Source organism: Dendrobates tinctorius, unplaced genomic scaffold, assembly GCF_039654945.1.
Source record: "Dendrobates tinctorius isolate UK_male_01 unplaced genomic scaffold, ASM3965494v1 ptg000016l, whole genome shotgun sequence".
Taxonomy (NCBI): Eukaryota; Metazoa; Chordata; class Amphibia; order Anura; family Dendrobatidae; genus Dendrobates; species Dendrobates tinctorius.
The window spans coordinates 81548155-81566411 of record NW_027361684.1 but is presented as its reverse complement, the minus strand read 5'-3'; the positions used below and the strand labels follow the sequence as shown (position 1 = coordinate 81566411).

The window sequence follows — 18257 nt, the reverse complement described above, 5'->3', positions numbered from 1 at the left end:
TGTGTACTTTTATTGTTTTTTTTTTTTATTATTTCCAAAAAATGGATTTATTGGGGGAATATTTTTTTTTTTTTCTAATTTATTTGGCGATTTTTTTAAATTTATTTTTACATTTTTTTTCAATTTTTTTTTTACTTTATTACATAGTCCCAGGTGGGACATCACTGTCCTGTGACAGATCGCTGATCTGTCACATCACAGATCACTGTGACAGATCAGCAATCTGTCACAGGCATTGAAGCAGACTTCCTCTTGCCTGCGCTTTGCAGGCACTGAGGAAGCCAGCTTCCTCAGGTCCCCGAAGGCCCCCGTCGCCATCTTGGATTCGGGGGCCTGGAGGATAGGAGCCCCCCGCAGCAGCGCTGCACTTTGCGCTGCTGTGGGGGGCTCAGGGAAGCACGGAGGGAGCCCCCTCCCTCCCGATGCTTCCCTTTAACTCCCGGTACACCGTGATCATGTTTGATCGCGGTGTGCAAGGGGTTAACGTGTCGGGGGCGGTCCGTGACCGCCCCTGACACATAGTGCCGGGTGTCAGCTGTGAAAATCAGCTGACACCCGGCCGCGATCAGCGGCGCTCACCACGTGGGCGCCGCTGATCGCGGTAGACGTACTATCCCGTCCACGGTCATACGGGCCTGGGTACCGTGGACGGGATAGTACGTCGGATGTCAGGAAGGGGTTAATCATATGGAGCGCCCCGCAGGGCCTTAGGTTACTCGGTATCGGGCCAGTCAGGCTCTCAAAAGGGGATGTCACGGTGGCAGTGACCCGGTCCGTGGTTCTGGGCGTCCAGTAATTAAATAGAGGATAGTTATGTGATGTTTAATTGTGGTGATCGGCAATGGGTGGCTGACGCTGCGGTTTTGGTCCTTTGGGGCTGATGGTGACGCACCAAAGATGGTTCAGCTCCTCACGGGTAGAGCGGGGCCCCAGGGAAAATATATTTGATTGTTCAAATGGTGGTGAACGTTGTGGTGCAGAGAATAAGTGAAGGACACAGAGAGGTGCAGTTTTCTTTACCTTTTACTTGAAAGTAGTTGCAATCTGGGATACCACATACAGATGAGGGATTGAGTCCAGCTCGCCTGGAGGCATTCAGGGGATGCACCCTGCCAGGTGGGGTTGGGGACCTTCCTTCTGCGCTCTGTTTTCGGGTCCCTGCTGCTTGTAGCTAAGCTGCGGCCCTCTCCTGTGTGATGATCTCTAACCTGTATGACTGACAGCGTGAGCCTATAGTAATACACCAAGATGGTAGACAGCCGCGCATCTGCAAGTCATGTATGGCTCACAAGCCACCGATTGGGAATCAGGGTCTAGTGTAAAGGGCTGTTACCACTAGGTGATGATTGCCCATGTCATTGGTTGCAGGTACGTCCGTTCACAATCAGTACTCATTGTAAACAGGCGCAGCAGTCATATTACAAATCATCGAACACTTATTTGTGTATGATCACAGCTGCCAACAATAACAGAAAATTTTCCATCCGTTACAACATGTAAATATTATTAAAGGAGCGCCCATTAACCAATGCTCCTTGAGGGAAATGTATCTGGGTCTTTAAAAGGATCCTAATCAAGCTTCTCAGACACATTTCTTTTAAGAGTACAATGTATTAGAGTGAAATTCCAGCAAAGTCCTCAGGTCTCTATACACATTAGATTAAAGTCAGCTGATGGGTTCAGACTACAGTCTAATGTGACGGTCTTGACTTAAGCCCCCGTCACACATAGCGACGCACCAGCGATCCCGACAACGATATGACTCGGTCAGGATCGCTGGTGTGTCGCTACATGAGCGCTGGTGAGCAAACAGGCAGCTTTCACCAGTAGTGTTGAGCATTCCAATACCGCAAGTATCGGAATTCCGATACCGACATCCGATATTTTTTCAATATCGGGCATCGGAATCGGAAGTTCAAAGTTGATTGACAGCCGAAATGACGTCATCATGATGCGCGGTGTGTGCGCATCATGATGCGCCGTCATTTCGGGCCTGCCGGGGGGCTGTGCCGGCCTGCCGGGGGGCTGTGTGGACTGCCCGGGGTCTGTACCGGCCTGCCGGGGGGCTGTGCCGGCCTGCCGGTGGTCTGTACACCCTGTGGGGGTCTGTACCGGCCTGCCGGGGGGCTGTGCTGATGTCCGGGGGTCTGTGCAGGCATCGTCCGATGGGACTACAAGTCCCATCTGGCGATGCCTGCTACCATGACAGTGATTGACACATTAGCCAATGATGGGACAGTAGTAGTCCCATCATCCGGCTAATGTGTTAAATGTTTTAAAAAAAAAAAAAATACTACATACATACTACATACATACTACATGCATGCTACATACATACTACATGCTACATACATACCACATATATACTACATGCATGCTACATACATACTACATGCTACATACATACTACATATATACTACATGCATGCTACATACATACTACATGCTACATACATACTACATACATACTACATGCATGCTACATACATACTACATGCTACATACATACTACATGCATGCTACATACATACTACATGCTACATACATACTACATATATACTACATGCATGCTACATACATACTACATGCTACATACATACTACATACATACTACATACATACTACATGCTACATGCATGCTACATACATACTACATGCATGCTACATACATACTACATGCTACATACATACCACATATATACTACATGCATGCTACATACATGCTACATACATACTACATACATACTACATACATACTACATACATACTACATGCATGCTACATACATACTACATGCTACATACATACCACATATATACTACATACATACTACATGCTACATACATACCACATATATACTACATACATACTACATGCATGCTACATACATACTACATGCTACATACATACTACATATATACTACATGCATGTTACATACATACTACATGCTACATACATACCACATATATACTACATGCTACATACATACTACATACATACTACATGCATGCTACATACATGCTACATGCTACATACATACTACATACATACTACATACATACTACATGCATGCTACATACATACTACATGCTACATACATACCACATATATACTACATGCATGCTACATACATGCTACATACATACTACATACATACTACATACATAATACATGCATGCTACATACATACTACATGCTACATACATAGCACATATACTACATACATACTACATACATGCTAAAAATCCCTAGTCTCACTTTATGGTAAAAGCTGTGTGGGAAATTCCCACACAGCTTTTACCATAAAGTGAGACTAGGGACTTTTTTTTTTTTAAGTGGCGGAGGAATACAGTGCGGAAGGATACCTACCTTCCGTCATTGGATTCCTGCAGCCCGTAGAGAGCGGCAGCATCAGCTGATGCTGCAGTTCTCTACCTAAGATCGTCGTGGGACACACTCGTGGACTGCTTCGGATCATGGGTGAGTATTTTTGTGGTTTGTTATGTTAATATTTATTCCGTAGACGACAATGGCTTCGGGGAACAATGTGACAAGTATTGGTAAGTATGTTACTCTATGTTATATGTACTGTATGTCTATGTATGTATTGTATGAATGTATTGTATGTAGCATGCATGTAGTATGTATGTAGTATGTATGTAGCATGTAGTATGTATGTAGCATGCATGTAGTATGTATGTAGCATGCATGTAGTATGTATGTAGCATGTAGTATGTATGTAGCATGTAGTATGTATGTAGCATGTAGTATGTATGTAGCATGCATGTAGTATATATGTAGTATGTATGTAGTATGTATGTAGTATATATGTAGCATGTAGTATGTATGTAGCATGCATGTAGTATGTATGTAGTATGTATGTAGCATGTAGTATGTATGTAGTATGTATGTAGTATGTATGTAGCATGTAGTATGTATGTAGCATGCATGTAGTATGTATGTAGTATGTATGTAGCATGTAGTATGTATGTAGCATGCATGCAGTATGTAGCATGCATGCAGTATGTATGTAGCATGCATGTAGTATGTATGTAGTATGTATGTAGCATGTAGTATGTATGTAGCATGCATGTAGTATGTATGTAGCATGCATGCAGTATGTATGTAGCATGCATGTAGTATATATGTAGTATGTAGTATGTATGTAGCATGTAGCATGTATGTAGCATGCATGTAGTATATATGTAGTATGTATGTAGTATGTATGTAGCATGTAGTATGTATGTAGCATGCATGTAGTATATATGTACTATGTATGTAGCATGTAGTATGTATGTAGCATGCATGTAGTATGTATGTATGTAGTATTTTTTTTTTTTTTTCTACATTTAACACATTAGCCGGATGATGGGACTACTACTGTCCCATCATTGGCTAATGTGTCAATCACTGTCATGGTAGCAGGCATCGCCCGATGGGACTTGTAGTCCCATCGGACGATGCCTGCACAGACCCCCGGACATCAGCACAGCCCCCCCGGCAGGCCGGCACAGCCCCCCGGCAGGCCGGTACAGACCCCCACAGGGTGCACAGACCCCGGGCAGTCCGCACAGCCCACCGGCAGGCCGGCACAGACCCCCGGCAGGCCGGCAGAGACCCCCGGAAGGCCCGTACAGACCCCCGAGAGGCTGTACAAGGGCAGGAAAGGGTTTTTCCAATTCCGATACCGGAAGTCTCTTAGACTTGAATGGGACTTCCGGTATCGGCATCGGCGATACCGATACTTTTTTTAAAGATCGGCCGATCCATTCCGATCCGATATTTTGAAGTATCGGAGGGTATCGCTCAACTCTATTCACCAGCAATCAGGACCAGTGACAACGTGGTTAACAAGCGCGCGTCGCTTAGTTACCCGGTGTGTACCTTGGATACCAGCGTGCTCGCGCTGAGAGCTGGTATCCAAGGTAAATATCGGGTAACTAAGCGCGCGGCACTTAGTTACCCGCTGTTTACCTTGGATACCAGCTCCCAGTGCCAGCACGCTGGTATCCAAGGTACACAGTGGGTAACTAAGCGACGCACGCGCTTAGTTACCCGCGGTTTACCTTGGATACCAGCTCCAGCTCGCTGATCGATGGTCTCCCGCTGCCACACGATGCGTGCTGGCCAGTGGGAGACCAACGATCAAAAAAATGTCCAGGGCATTCGAGCACGATCAGCGATACCCAGCGGGGGGGCGGTCGCTGATACATGTCACACACATCGAGATCGCTGGTGAGATCGCTGTTGCGTCACAAAACTTGTGACTCAGCAGCGATCTCGCTAGCGATCTCGCTGTGTGTGATGGGGGCTTTAGTTAGGGCCTTCCACATAGGGCAGTGATTGACTGACTTTATGAACATCCTTTCCCAATGATTGGCCGCTGTAACCCTTCCTAACAATAGAAAATAAAACTTGATTGATTGCGTTTTTTTCTATGGGTGATGAAACATCTTTGTTGGTTGGCATCGCATTTGTTCTAAGCAAGGAATATGTTGCCAACCATGGCGTAAAGTATACGATATGAGGGAGACAGAATGATTGTTAATATTTTTCTTAGAATTTTATGGTTATAGTTGTACTACTTAGCTCGGGGTCCTTTACATTTACAAAAAAAAATTGCCTTCATCAGGCTCTAATAGAGCAAATCAATAGGTGATCACTTGATTTTGTTTTGTATTTTTAATAATTATAAGGTTTTTCCTTTTACACCCCCCCAGTAAACTTTCAATGTCAACTGACATCCAGATACTTTTTGACACATAGGGGAAATGTTCCTATAAGCGTAATAGATGTGATCAATAACAAGCTAGCAGTTATTGCCCATGTAAAATTTGCTGTGTTATCGGTTGAAGTCGTAGTAGAGGGATCTCTTACAGGATCTGACCTTTGTTGTGTCTACTTAAACTTGATGAACCATACTGATAATTGTCTAAATGAGCATGGGGAACAACGTTTTAGTACTCCGGGATTTATGCTTTGTGACTTTGGACAAATTCCCTGAGAAAATAGGATCCTAGAAATAATTACTAATATAAGAAAGCCACTGGAGCTGATTACATTAAGTTCTAATTACTGCTGATGCACTGATAGTACAGTAATGGTCCATATTAGAAACTTCAGCGATACCACTTTCTTAGGTGGGTGACTGGGGAGAGAACTAAGAATAAGAGTCAAAAAAGTGTTTTAGCTCTTTTTGTGCTTTCATCTCATTTTCAGTCTACGTGGATTCTGATCTCAGCTTGTCCAAGCATTCATGTGTTCTCAATGGGTAGAGTAGAGTATGAGCCAATTTACATTGGACAATAGGCTACTATTTTTCAAGCAGAAATTCTCCTTTTCTCTGGCATTATGTAAACATTGCTTTTTTTAGTCATTTTCTGTCTGTTTTTTCAATGTTTTTGATCACTGCTTTTTTATGTTTTTCCAGTGTTTTTAGGTGTCTTTTTATACTGGCATTTTCCAGATGTTTTTCAACTACATTTATAACTTAAGACACTGTTAGCGGTTTTTGGAACAAAAACGCCTACAAAACTATGAAAAAGATGCCTGGGCGTTTTTAAGCCCTTCCCTTGACTTGTATTCTTGAACATGTGAGCAGCCTGTCATTTTTACATAGAAATCATTTAATCTTTTTAGTATTTTTATTAGCGCTTTTTCAGTCAGGTTTAGGTGAGGACCAACTCCAAACCTGCGTGAAAAATTCATGACGTGAACATATCCTTTCAGAGAACTGAGTGACCAGACAAATGGATCTGCCCTGGTTTACTGGTCCGTCCAGTATGAACAAGAACAATCATTAATATGATCATTCTGTCCCCATTCAGTATCGTGTTGTCAGCAGCACGTCCCTCATTTACAGAGGGAAATGTGACACCGACACCAATTATTGCAATGCCGATATAATCCAATCTCTGATTATCAGCTTGTTTAAAAGGTCATAAACGTATTTTTGTTGTATGTATCAGAAAAATGTTGATTGCGTCCAGGACTCACACATTAACAGTTCTCATCACCAGATCACACATATAGCCAGCAGCTTTTGTTTTGGTCAAAAGATTTTTTAAGCCGCCACCATAACACAGTTGACTCTTTTGGCCGAGCTCTAATCTACTGTAACCTATTAACTATTTGTTAAAATATGTGATACAATTTAGGTATATTTTTATTTTTCAATTTTTAAAATGACCAATAATATCACATACAAGGAACAAATACCGCTACACCATGTCCAGACCACATAGTGACCTATAATACCACACAGAAGGAACAAATACCGTCACACCATGTCCAGACCACATATTACCATCACATAGTGACCTATAATACCACATACAAGGAATACCGCCACACCATGTCCAGACCACATATTACCACCACATAGTGACCTATAATACCACATACAAGGAAGAAATACCGCCACACCATGCCCAGACCACACATTACCACCACATAGTGACCTATAATACCACATACAAGGAACAAATACCGCCACACCATGCCCAGACCACATATTACTACCATAGTGACCGAATAATATCACATACAAGGAATAAATACCGCAACATCATGTCCAGACCACATATTACTACCATAGTGACCGAATAATACCACATACAAGGACCAAATACCGCCACACCATGACCAGACCACATATTACTACCATAGTGACCGAATAATATCACATACAAGGAACAAATACCGCAACACCATGTGCAGACCACATATTACCACCACATAGTGACTGAATACTACAATACTGACCAGTAATAAAAAAAAACATGTTACTATCACCATAAGTGCCATTATACACAGGAGATCTGTGCTTAATATGCAGTGTCTGTGTACAGGTAATACAGAGATCAATGACATTATACACACGGCCTCTATACATTGTATAGTGTCAGTTTATAGGTAACACACTAACTCACCAGTGATGTCTCTAGGTGAAGTCCTTCATTTTTGCTTTTCATCTTTCATCCAGCACAGATCGCCATCACTTCTTCCAGCCAGGGCTCGTCTCTGCAGGAAATAACACAGTTATCTAGAGCTCCGCTTGCAGCACATTACTTATTTTTGCCAACTTCTACATTACATCACATGAAGAAAAAAAGCCGACATAGTGTCGCTCTACACAGTAACAGGACCCCCCCATTTAAAACAGTATACTCAAAAAATAAAATAAATACATCACTGCAGTAATAATATCCCTTAATTAGGCCCTGAGGTTATAATATACCCCATCCTGACCCCCGTGTGTCTCATTCCTGGCTTCAGCCATACGTTCTCCCATCCCACCCTCATGAGAATCCATTCTGCCCCATATGATCTCCCCATCCTGCCCCATCTGTCTCCATCGTATCCATCCTGCCCGATCTGTTTCCAACCCTGCCCCATCTGTCTCCAATCCTGCCCCCAGTGTCTCCAGTCATGCCCCCATGTCTTTGATCCTGCCCCATGTCTCCAATCATGCCCCGTATCTCATTCTGCCCCTTCCTGTGTGTCTCACTGTCACATTCTGCCCCCATGTCAATTCTGCCCCCTCCTGTGTCACTGTCACATTCTGCCCCCATCGTGTCCAGCATTCTGCCCCCACAGTGTCCAGCATTCTGCCCCCACAGTGTCCAGCATTCTGCCCCACTTTGTCCAGCATTCTGCCCCACAGTGTCCAGCATTCTGCCCCACTATGTCCAGCAATCTGCCCCCAGAGTGTTCAGCATTCTGCCCCCATCGCGTCTAAGCATTCTGCCATCTGCCCCGGGCCCCCCGGATCGCCGCTCTCAATAAATAAAAAGAAAAAAAAAAACACAAGCTCTTCTTACCTGGCCGCGGTCCAGCGGCGAAGCTCCAGGTGTCCCTCCATGCAGAAGCGCGCACTCGCCGGCGACTGACGTCAGACGCCGGCAAGGTGCGCGCTGCGGCGGACGTCAGACATCAGCCTCCAATTGGCTGGCGGCTGTTAACTATTGATGTGCGGGCGCGGGCCCGCATGTCAATAGCAATCAACTGCTGCAGCGCCGAGGGCCCGGTTTAGCGCCGGTAGGGCCCGGTGAGCAGAGGAGACCGGGCCCGATGCGGGCCCCCTCTGCCCACCAGGCCCCATACGCCAGTCAGGGCAGTAATGCCCTGATGGCGGCCCTGGTCCTACATCAGATTGGTTGGGGGCCTATATCAGATTGGTTGGGGGGGCCTATATCAGCTTACTGTAGTGCTTCCTTCCAGGTGGCGATGCGTGTCACACAGAGGACATCAATGTGTGTTCTCTGTGTGCATATGTGCAGGACATTTTGCCGTCCGTGCTGATGGTAAAAAACGAACATGTCAGCGTGTTTTGACCACGGACACATGGTCCGTGGAAACACACTGCCATGTGCACAGACCCATTCATTTGAATGGGTCTATGTGTGTCAGTTTCTCCGGTACGTGTGAAAACTGTCACCACACCTACTGGAGACATGGATGTGTGAAAGAGGCCTAATACATACAAGTAAATATCAACAAAATAAAGACACTAAAAAAAGACTCTTTAGGAAAAACATTGCCAGTGTTTTCCTGAAATGTTTTCTGCTTGGAAACCTTGGTGGGTTCACACAGGTCTGAGACACGTTGTGTACACATACTCTTACCATGCGGAGAAGAACGTGGCCAAAAACTGGTATGTTGTGCTACTGAAGGGAACATGAAACTTAGACCGGGGTCACACACATACATAGAAATACATGCAGCCACACACTCCGGCCCCGAGTGCCGGTGGCAGTGCCGGGTATTGATGCGAGAGACTTGTGCGAGTTTCTCGCATCACACTCGCAAGTGTGACCTCGGCCTTATTCAGAGTATACACAGATTTTTATAAGTGGATGCTGGCATAATGTGGAGATTCTTACACAGCTTTCCAACAAGTAATGTAAAGAGGATCTGCTCCAAAGTCCACATAAAAAATGCACCAAATGTGCTTTGAGCACGTTTTCGATAGATTTCAACAGAAAATCCACTTTGTGTTCAGACTGTTTTTTATCCAACAAGGTTTCAAAAACCTCAGTGATGGAAAAAAGTCTCTTCTTTGGTGTGGATTCCTTGTCACACTTAACTCTGTCAAGTCAAAAAGATGTGAAAAAAAGCGTGAGAAGAAAGAAGAAAAAAACTCTTCCTAAGGCTAGTTTCACACTAGTGTTCTCGGGCGCAGCGCCAGCAAAATCATACCAGTGCACGACCAGCGCATGGTCAGCGTACCCAACGCTAAATATAGGGTACACTGGCGTCATGCAATCAGAGGAGGAACTGACCGGAGGGGACGCGGCCAGGGGCGGGGCTTAGCGGCGGCGCTGCGCCCAAGAACACTAGTGCGAAACTAACCAAAGCCTATTGAAAAATAGTTCAAATAAAGCTTTCAGTTAAAAAAAGAAAACTTATTGATGCTTGAGCACACTGGGACATCATTGGTCGGCAATCATAAAGGTTGCTGCCAGCAGTGAATCTTGATGATTTGCCCAAGTGCCTTCAGCGAGACAGAACATTCCTCAGAAAACCATTAATGACCTCACTGATAGCAGCCGAGGCGTGTAAGGCTATGTGCACACGTATGCAGAAAATTTCTGCATAAAAAACGGACTCCTTCCCAGAAAATGCGCGTTTTTTGCTGCGATTTTTGCGTGTTTTTACCGCGCGTCCCCAGACACATGGAAAATAGCTAGAAATGCGGAATTTTCCTCGAAATTAATGAGCATGTTGCGTTTTTTACCGCAAAGCGTTTTTTTTCGCGGAAAAAAAGGCATCAATATGTGCAAAAAGTGCAAAATGCATTCAAATGAATGGGATGCTTCTTTTAAGCGTTTTTTGAGTGGATTTTTTGGTAAATCCGTGGGAAAAACGTGAAAATAAAGCTGTGTGTGAACCCAGCCTAAGGCTGGGTTCACACGTAGCGGAACTCTCGCGGAAATTACTGAGAGAATTCCGGAATTCCATTCCGCGGGAAAATCGCATTTTAAATTCCCACGATTTTCCCGCGGAAAAACTAGCATTTTGCAACCGTAATTAGCTTGCAGAATTGCTAGCATTTTCCAAGCGATCTGTAGCATCGCTTGGAGAACTGATTGACAGGTTGGTCACACTCGTCAAACAGTGTTTGACGAGTGTGACCAACTTTTTACTATTGAGGCTGCCTATGCGGCCTTAATAGTAAAAGATAGAATGTAAAAAATAATAATAAAAAAAATATTGTTATCCTCACCTTCCGAAATCCCGCGCAACCTTCCCACCTCTCTCCACGCTCCCGGTCTCAGTAATCCCTTGCGACAATTACCGCGATGACGTCCGTTCTCGCGGGATCGCGACGTCTCGCGGTCATTCGCGATGACATCGTGTGAATGACCGCGAGACTTCGCGATCCCGCGAGAACGGACGTCATCGCTCGCAAAGGATTACTGGGACCGGGTGCGTGGAGAGAGGCGGGAAGGCTGCGTGGGACGTCGGAAGGTGAGAATAACAATATTTTTTACTTTAATTCTATTTTTTACAGGGATATGGTACCCAGAGCCCGGAGGACAGTCTCCTCTCCTCCAGACCGTGGGTACCATCCACAAATGTACTTTTCGCATGGTGTTCACAGCCACATGCGGAAAGTAAGCAGAACAATGCATTCCTATGGGTGCGGGATCGCCGCGATTCCGCAAAATTAATAAGCAGGCTGCGTTTTACCGCGAAGCGGTTCCGCCGCGGAAAAAAATGCAGCATTAGCACAGCATTGCGGAATCCCATAGGAATGCATGAGATGCTTATGTTTTGCGTTTTCGCGGCAAAATTGTGTGGTAAAAACCGCCGCGGAAACGCGAAAAAACCGCCACGCGACCTCAGCCTTGCGGGTATATGTGTGCTTGATGCTCATATTCCATACCAAAGAAATTGAAGTGTTTTGAAAGTTTTATTTCCATTTTTTAATCATTTACATATCATGAACATGTCTATCCATCCTGTGATTTCCATCACTTTTCCTTTTTTATGTTATTATGAGCTATATATCTGTGTCTGTGTATATACCGTATATATATATATATTTATTTAATATACATATAGTACAAATATATCACACAATACATACACACAGTACATATATACTATATACACACACATACACCCCCCCACGTGTCGGTGTACACAGTGGCCTCCAGCCTGTGGCGGTGGGCTCCCGGCCTCTGTGCCCCCACACAGCTGTGCCCGGGTCCGTGCAGACCCCCGCTTGCAGCTTCACTAGCTCAGTTCCCTTATCCTCATATTTGCATAATTAAGTTAGTGGGGGAGGGGCCGCCGCAGCCCCCCATGCATTACGTGAGGTGACAGCACAGACAGTGCGCTGTGGAGCACAAAGCTGAGCGCTCTGTTAACCATTCATGCGCCGCAGTCACCGTGCGCTCAGTCATGCGGACAGAACCCAGGAGCCTCCTCTCAGCATACAGCCGGTTAATCCCCATAATCGCCTCACAGCCCCGTAGGCCACGCCCCCCGCCGCTGATTGGCTGGGCGGCTGGCCGCTGCTGGCCGGTCGCACAGTGAGCGCACACAGCCCGTGCAGTGCTGCGGATGAAGCCGCCTCTCGCCGCTGCTGCTCACTTCTCATAGGCTGAGCCGGGACACAACTTCAGATTGTCCCAGGCAGAAAGTGTGCAGTGCAGGGACATGCCCGGGACGGAGGCGGCGGCGGCGGCAGCTGAGCCCTGAGTGCAGCACAGCTCCCTGGGGACTGGCACCTTGTATCACATCGGCTGGATGGATTATGGGATGCCAACCATGACTCAGGTGAGACGCAAGTGCTCTGGGGATCGCGCTGGGGGCAGCATTCATTGCCTCGTCCCCCTCCGCAGGATTCTGCAGATGGCTCTCTGTGGGGAAAGTGCGGAATTAGCAGTTATTTACCCATTAATTCCGGCAAATGTCAGAGCTGGGAGGAGGATGCTGGGGTGACAGACCCCACTGAGTGCTGTAATGGGGGCCAGGCCCATCACTAGCCTAGGTGGTGTCTGCTGCTCCTAGGTTATTACAGCAGGAGGTGTACCCCACCTGCTGTAATAACCTGACCTACAAGCCCCATCACACTGATCAAACCTGTCTGCAGCTATGGCAAGTACAGTGCAAGTCAGCGGAGCCACATGTGAGGACCACAGGTAGAAAGCCCCCTAAGGTGCGGACCACCGGTGTCCATGGTCAAAACAGAAAATTATATGGTGTGTATGTAGTCAGCCACGGGGATTGTGTATCTAGTGATCCCCCGACTACTCCAGTCCCCCCCGACTACTCCAGTCCTCCGACTACTCCAGTCCTCCGACTACTCCAGTCCTCCGACTACTCCAGTCCCTGTTCAGCAGTATAGTTCCTTATTTCTCATATATATGTTTGGGTTATGTTTTGTGTTTTGCTTTGTCTGTTTTCGTGAAATCATCAGATTGGTTCTTGTGAAGATGATTATTTATAAAATCTAATGTCCGGCCGATCCCAACTAATGAGTGTAGGATGTGAATGAATAGCCGGTGTGTGCAGCATTAATGTGCCCTGAGATGTATATGATGAATGTCCCCATTATCAGCCATTACTAGTGGACGACTCCCCGGTGACACAAATGTTTATTTGAATGGGGAACGTGAGCGGTGCATCCATATGCAGGAGTATATTAGTTAATTAGTGGCTGGGCATTGGCCCTGTAGGAAGCCTGGCACAGCTCATTGTGTGCGCTGCACGCTGGCTTTGATCGCTTAGGTGGTAAATAGACAAGCGGGTAACTATGGGAACCTCTGCTGTAGGTTTGTGGGAACAGAGTGGATGCCGCCACTGGACAATGGGCAGTTTGTTAACATATTTGTGGTGATGATCAGCAAACTAAACCGCGGAGATGCCACTGGAAAGTTTGTTTCAGTCACTTGACAGCTCAGACTTTCTAGTAAAGAGCGTTCTTTGGACACACTGTATTGACTACCTCGGCTGTGACAATAGCCCCCCGACTATCTCGGCTGTGACAATAGCCCCCCGACTATCTCGGCTGTGACAATAGCCCCCCGACTATCTCGGCTGTGACAATAGCCCCCCCCTGAGTTCCTCGGGTGTGACAATAGCCATCCCCCCCAACTTCCTCAGGTGTGACAATAGCCCCCCCCCTGAGTTCCTCGGGTGTGACAATAGCCATCCCCCCAACTTCCTCGGGTGTGACAATAGCCCCCCGACTATCTCGGCTATGACAATAGCCCCCCCCCTGAGTTCCTCGGGTGTGACAATAGCCATCCCCCCGACTACCTCGGGTGTGACAGTAGCCCCCCCCGACTACCTCGGGTGTGACAATAGCCCCCCCGAGTTCCTTGGGTGTGACAGTAGCCCCCCGACTTTCTCGGGTGTGACAATAGCCATCCCCCCAACTTCCTCGGGTGTGACAATAGCCCCCCGACTATCTCGGCTATGACAATAGCCCCCCCCCTGAGTTCCTCGGGTGTGACAATAGCTATCCCCCCGACTACCTCGGGTGTGACAATAGCCCCCCGACTACCTCGGGTGTGACAGTAGCCCCCCGACTACCTCGGGTGTGACAATAGCCCCCCCGAGTTCCTTGGGTGTGACAATAGCCCCCCCGAGTTCCTTGGGTGTGACAGTAGCCCCCCGACTTTCTCGGGTGTGACAATAGCCACCCGACTACCTCGGGTGTGACAATGCCCCCCCCGACTACCTCGGGTGTGACAATGCCCCCCCCGACTACCTCGGGCGTGACAATGGCCCCCCCGACTTCCTCAGGGGTGACAATATCCCCCTAAGAAGGGCTGTGCTGTCATTAGGCCAAAGAGAATGTTTTCGTGGAGTCTACAGTTGGTCTCTACACGGCTCATTACTGGAAATGGGGAAAATCTCACTGACCTAATTTTTGTTCAGCTTAATGACATGATGTACAGATTCATCAGCGGCTTCATATTGAGAACCAGCTGTATTTGAATGGAGCCTATCACATGGTTCATGCTGCCTGAATCAGAGGCTGGTTCCTGATCTACAGACATATGTTTTACTCTGGGGCACTGCAGCAGCGGAAACATTGCTGCAAGTGTGACCTGGGCATGAGGTGACTAATCCAAAAGGTAGGTCCCCAACAGCTTTCCCTGCCCACTCAGCTAGACTGACAGGTCCTCTCCTTATGTGTGTGATTGGTTCCCTTTAAATACCCAGAAAGCACTACCGATCAGGGTGAATTTTGCTCGAAAGACCACAGTTTTTGAATTATAGGCTATAAAGCATCATGGCATCGCAGGACGTTTGCTTAAAACTGCAATGTTATGCTTCATGTACCTGTGTAGTAGTCTTTTTGATTTCCTTAAAGGGAATTTGTCAGCAAGTTTTTCCTATGTAATCTGACAGCACCATGATGTAGGGACATAGACTCTGATTCCATGATTCCAGTGATGTATCACTTAGTTTACTGGGTGCACCAGTAGCGATAGTTAGTTTTCTCTGCTGCAGATGTAGCAGAGCTCACATGTTGTATATAACCTCGCCCACACAACAGCTTTGTGTGTACAATGTGTAGTGACAGGCTGTGGTTGGACTTGGGTGCACGAGGCAGCTCGTCCTGTAGGGATAATCTGCTGCTGATAAACACTGGTTGTATTGAAACATCAAAACACAGCCCAGTAAGTGACACATCACTGTAAGCAGGGTCTCTGCCCCTACATTATGCTACTATCAGATTACATAGAAAAAACCTTCTGACAGATTACCACTGATGGTAACAGATTCATGCTGCCTGAACGATGGGTGCATGAAAGGCGGCTTCATTGCTGCAAGGAGTGTTTTTTACTCTTGAGACATTGTGGTTAGAATAAGCCAGGCACTATAGACCCAACTAGTCCAATGCGGTCCCCAGCCAGCTTCTCCCTGCCCCTCTCAAGTTGATTGACAGGTTTTTCCATGTGTCTACATAGAGAGAGACCTGTCAATCATCTGGAGCCTGGCTTGGGCCCCCCATTGGAGTAGTTGGGTCTCTACTGTATACAGCCGGCCTATCTCCGTATGTTTCCTCTTGTTTGTCCCAGCAGTTAAGAGTAAAACATACGTGTCTAATTTATGCTGCCTGTCGTTTTTGAGCAGCATGAATCTAATGACAAGTTCCCTTTAGTTTACTGTACGGGAACAGGACCTGTTCCAGCTTCACCAGCATAACCTTCTAGACTCTGGGGCTGAGGTTGTCACCAAAGTTCACCATTCTTCACTTGTTCCATTATCAGCAGAAGCTGTCAATGAAGTGAGTGGAAACTTGATCAAAAATCGGATTCAATTATTTTAGATTAGTTGGATTGCATTGTAGAAGAGTATGGACCGTGGTAAGAGCCCCCAAATTCTAGAACTTCTTATTGTCCAGCGTCTTAAAGGGATATTAAATAATAACATAAAAATTTGAGTCCTCAGTGGTTGATACCTTTTTAAAGGCTAAGGCTGGGATCTCACATGCGAGAAACTCAGACAAGTCTCGCATGTTAATACCTGGCACTGCCGCCGGCACTCGGATCGGAGTGTGCGGCCGCATAGCAATACATGGAGCCGCACGTTCCGCTCCTCAGTGCCGGCGGCAGTGCCAGGTAATAACATGTGAGACTCGTCCGAGTTTCTCGCATGTGTGATCCTGGCCTTAGTGAAAAGATGTTAACAAATCCCAAGCTTTAGAGCCTACTCGGGTCTCTTCATCAGGCGTAGCTTGCCGTTGTTACCATCTTTTCAGTTGGCCACTACAAGCTATCAACCACCGAGGACTATACTGGCTAACACGGTACAAAGATATACCGGTATTTTTCCTGTATCGCTCTCGACTGGTAACTAGAATGAAGGTGAGGCAAGAAGTCTTCTCGATCATTCAACTTGCACACTATGGTCATGTTTCAAGGAGACACTGACTTCAGGTCATCTTGGCATGGTTGTGACCACTGACGGAATAAAGCCACATTATCTCAAGTTGTTATGGCCGTGTTGTGGACTACTTGGGCCATCTCTAATTTACGATCTGTATCTTTAGATTGTGTGTGAGGGAGGACTGCGTGTTGCAGATATATCAGTTGAAGTGAAATGAGTTGGTTCTTATTTATGGTGACCTTTGGTAGAGCCATTAGTTGTGTGTGTCCAGCAGACCACCACGGTTAGATAGTCACACAACTGATAGTGTTTGCTCTGGTGCTCTCATGTCAGCACAGCATTACATGTACACCAGTAATGTACATTGATTTCAATTAGCAGCCTGTAGAGGTCAGACTTGAAGTTTGCAATACGCAGGACTCGGTAGTGTAATTCCTCCGTACACATCGGCCCAGACATTAATGTGCTGATAATGACAATATTAGAAGGTCTCGTGAACAATAGAGAATGGAGGCAGATGCTGGAAGATTTTCCACGTGTAACTCATTTCTTTACCTGTATACAAGTGATTGTAACATTGTCCTCCTTTAGTACATATTTAAATGAATGAAAACATTTGTTTTTTCAATCTTTGACCAATGTAAAATGTTATGGGACATCTGTAGTACATGAAACCCATATGGAAAGGTATCTGCTTTAATGTGAGTATAGTGATGCGTTATTTGGGGCCTTATAGTTCTGTAGTGATGATTTCCAGCGACTTTTGTTGATGTTTAGGAAAAGTTTTTTTTTTTTTAATGTTTGCGGCCGAGTACAGATTGACTACAAGAAAGACATGGCTGCTGTTAGGCTAACCATACACCTGTCATACTTGTTTTGGACCACCCCATGCACGTGCACACTCTTATGACCTAAGGGTGCATCATGTTATCAATGTTTAGAGAGGAATAGGCCACTCCGATGCATGGCTAATCTCCGGTAAGAGCACCATACTGGGCATGTTGACCCAACATACTTTCCTTTAAAATTGATGTCGGCTGTTATAAATCTGTAGGTGTAGATCGGCACTTTCATAGGTTCTTCTGTTTTATACTCAGAACTTTATTGGAAAAATTTGGTGGGAAGGATTAATAATTGTGAGCAAATGACTCCGTATTCATTGGCTGTGGTATTTCAAAAGAAAAATACAGTTAGGTCCATATATATTTGGACAGACAACATTTTTCTAATTTTGGTTCTGGGCATTACCACAATGAATTTTAAGCCAAACAATTCAGATGCAGTTGAAGTTCAGCCTTTCAGCTTTCATTTGAGGGTATCCACATTAAAATTGAATGAAGGGTTTAGGAGTTTCAGCTCCTTAACATGTGCCACCCTGTTTTTAAAGGGACCAGGA

General features: G+C 45.9%; 1 protein-coding gene across 2 annotated transcripts in view; it reads left to right on the top strand.

Annotated features, from left to right (window-relative positions):
- Positions 1 to 18257, top strand: part of MID1 (midline 1) — a 408210-nt gene that overhangs the window by 150722 nt on the left and 239231 nt on the right. Inside the window, exon 1 of one of the 2 annotated variants that reach the window (XM_073565999.1) lies at positions 12513 to 12790. The exons of the other annotated variant lie outside the window; for it this stretch is intronic. The gene's annotated coding sequence lies outside the window, so the exon portion shown is untranslated. Of the gene's footprint in view, positions 1 to 12512; positions 12791 to 18257 lie in introns of those variants that run through there. 2 annotated transcript variants of the gene reach the window in all.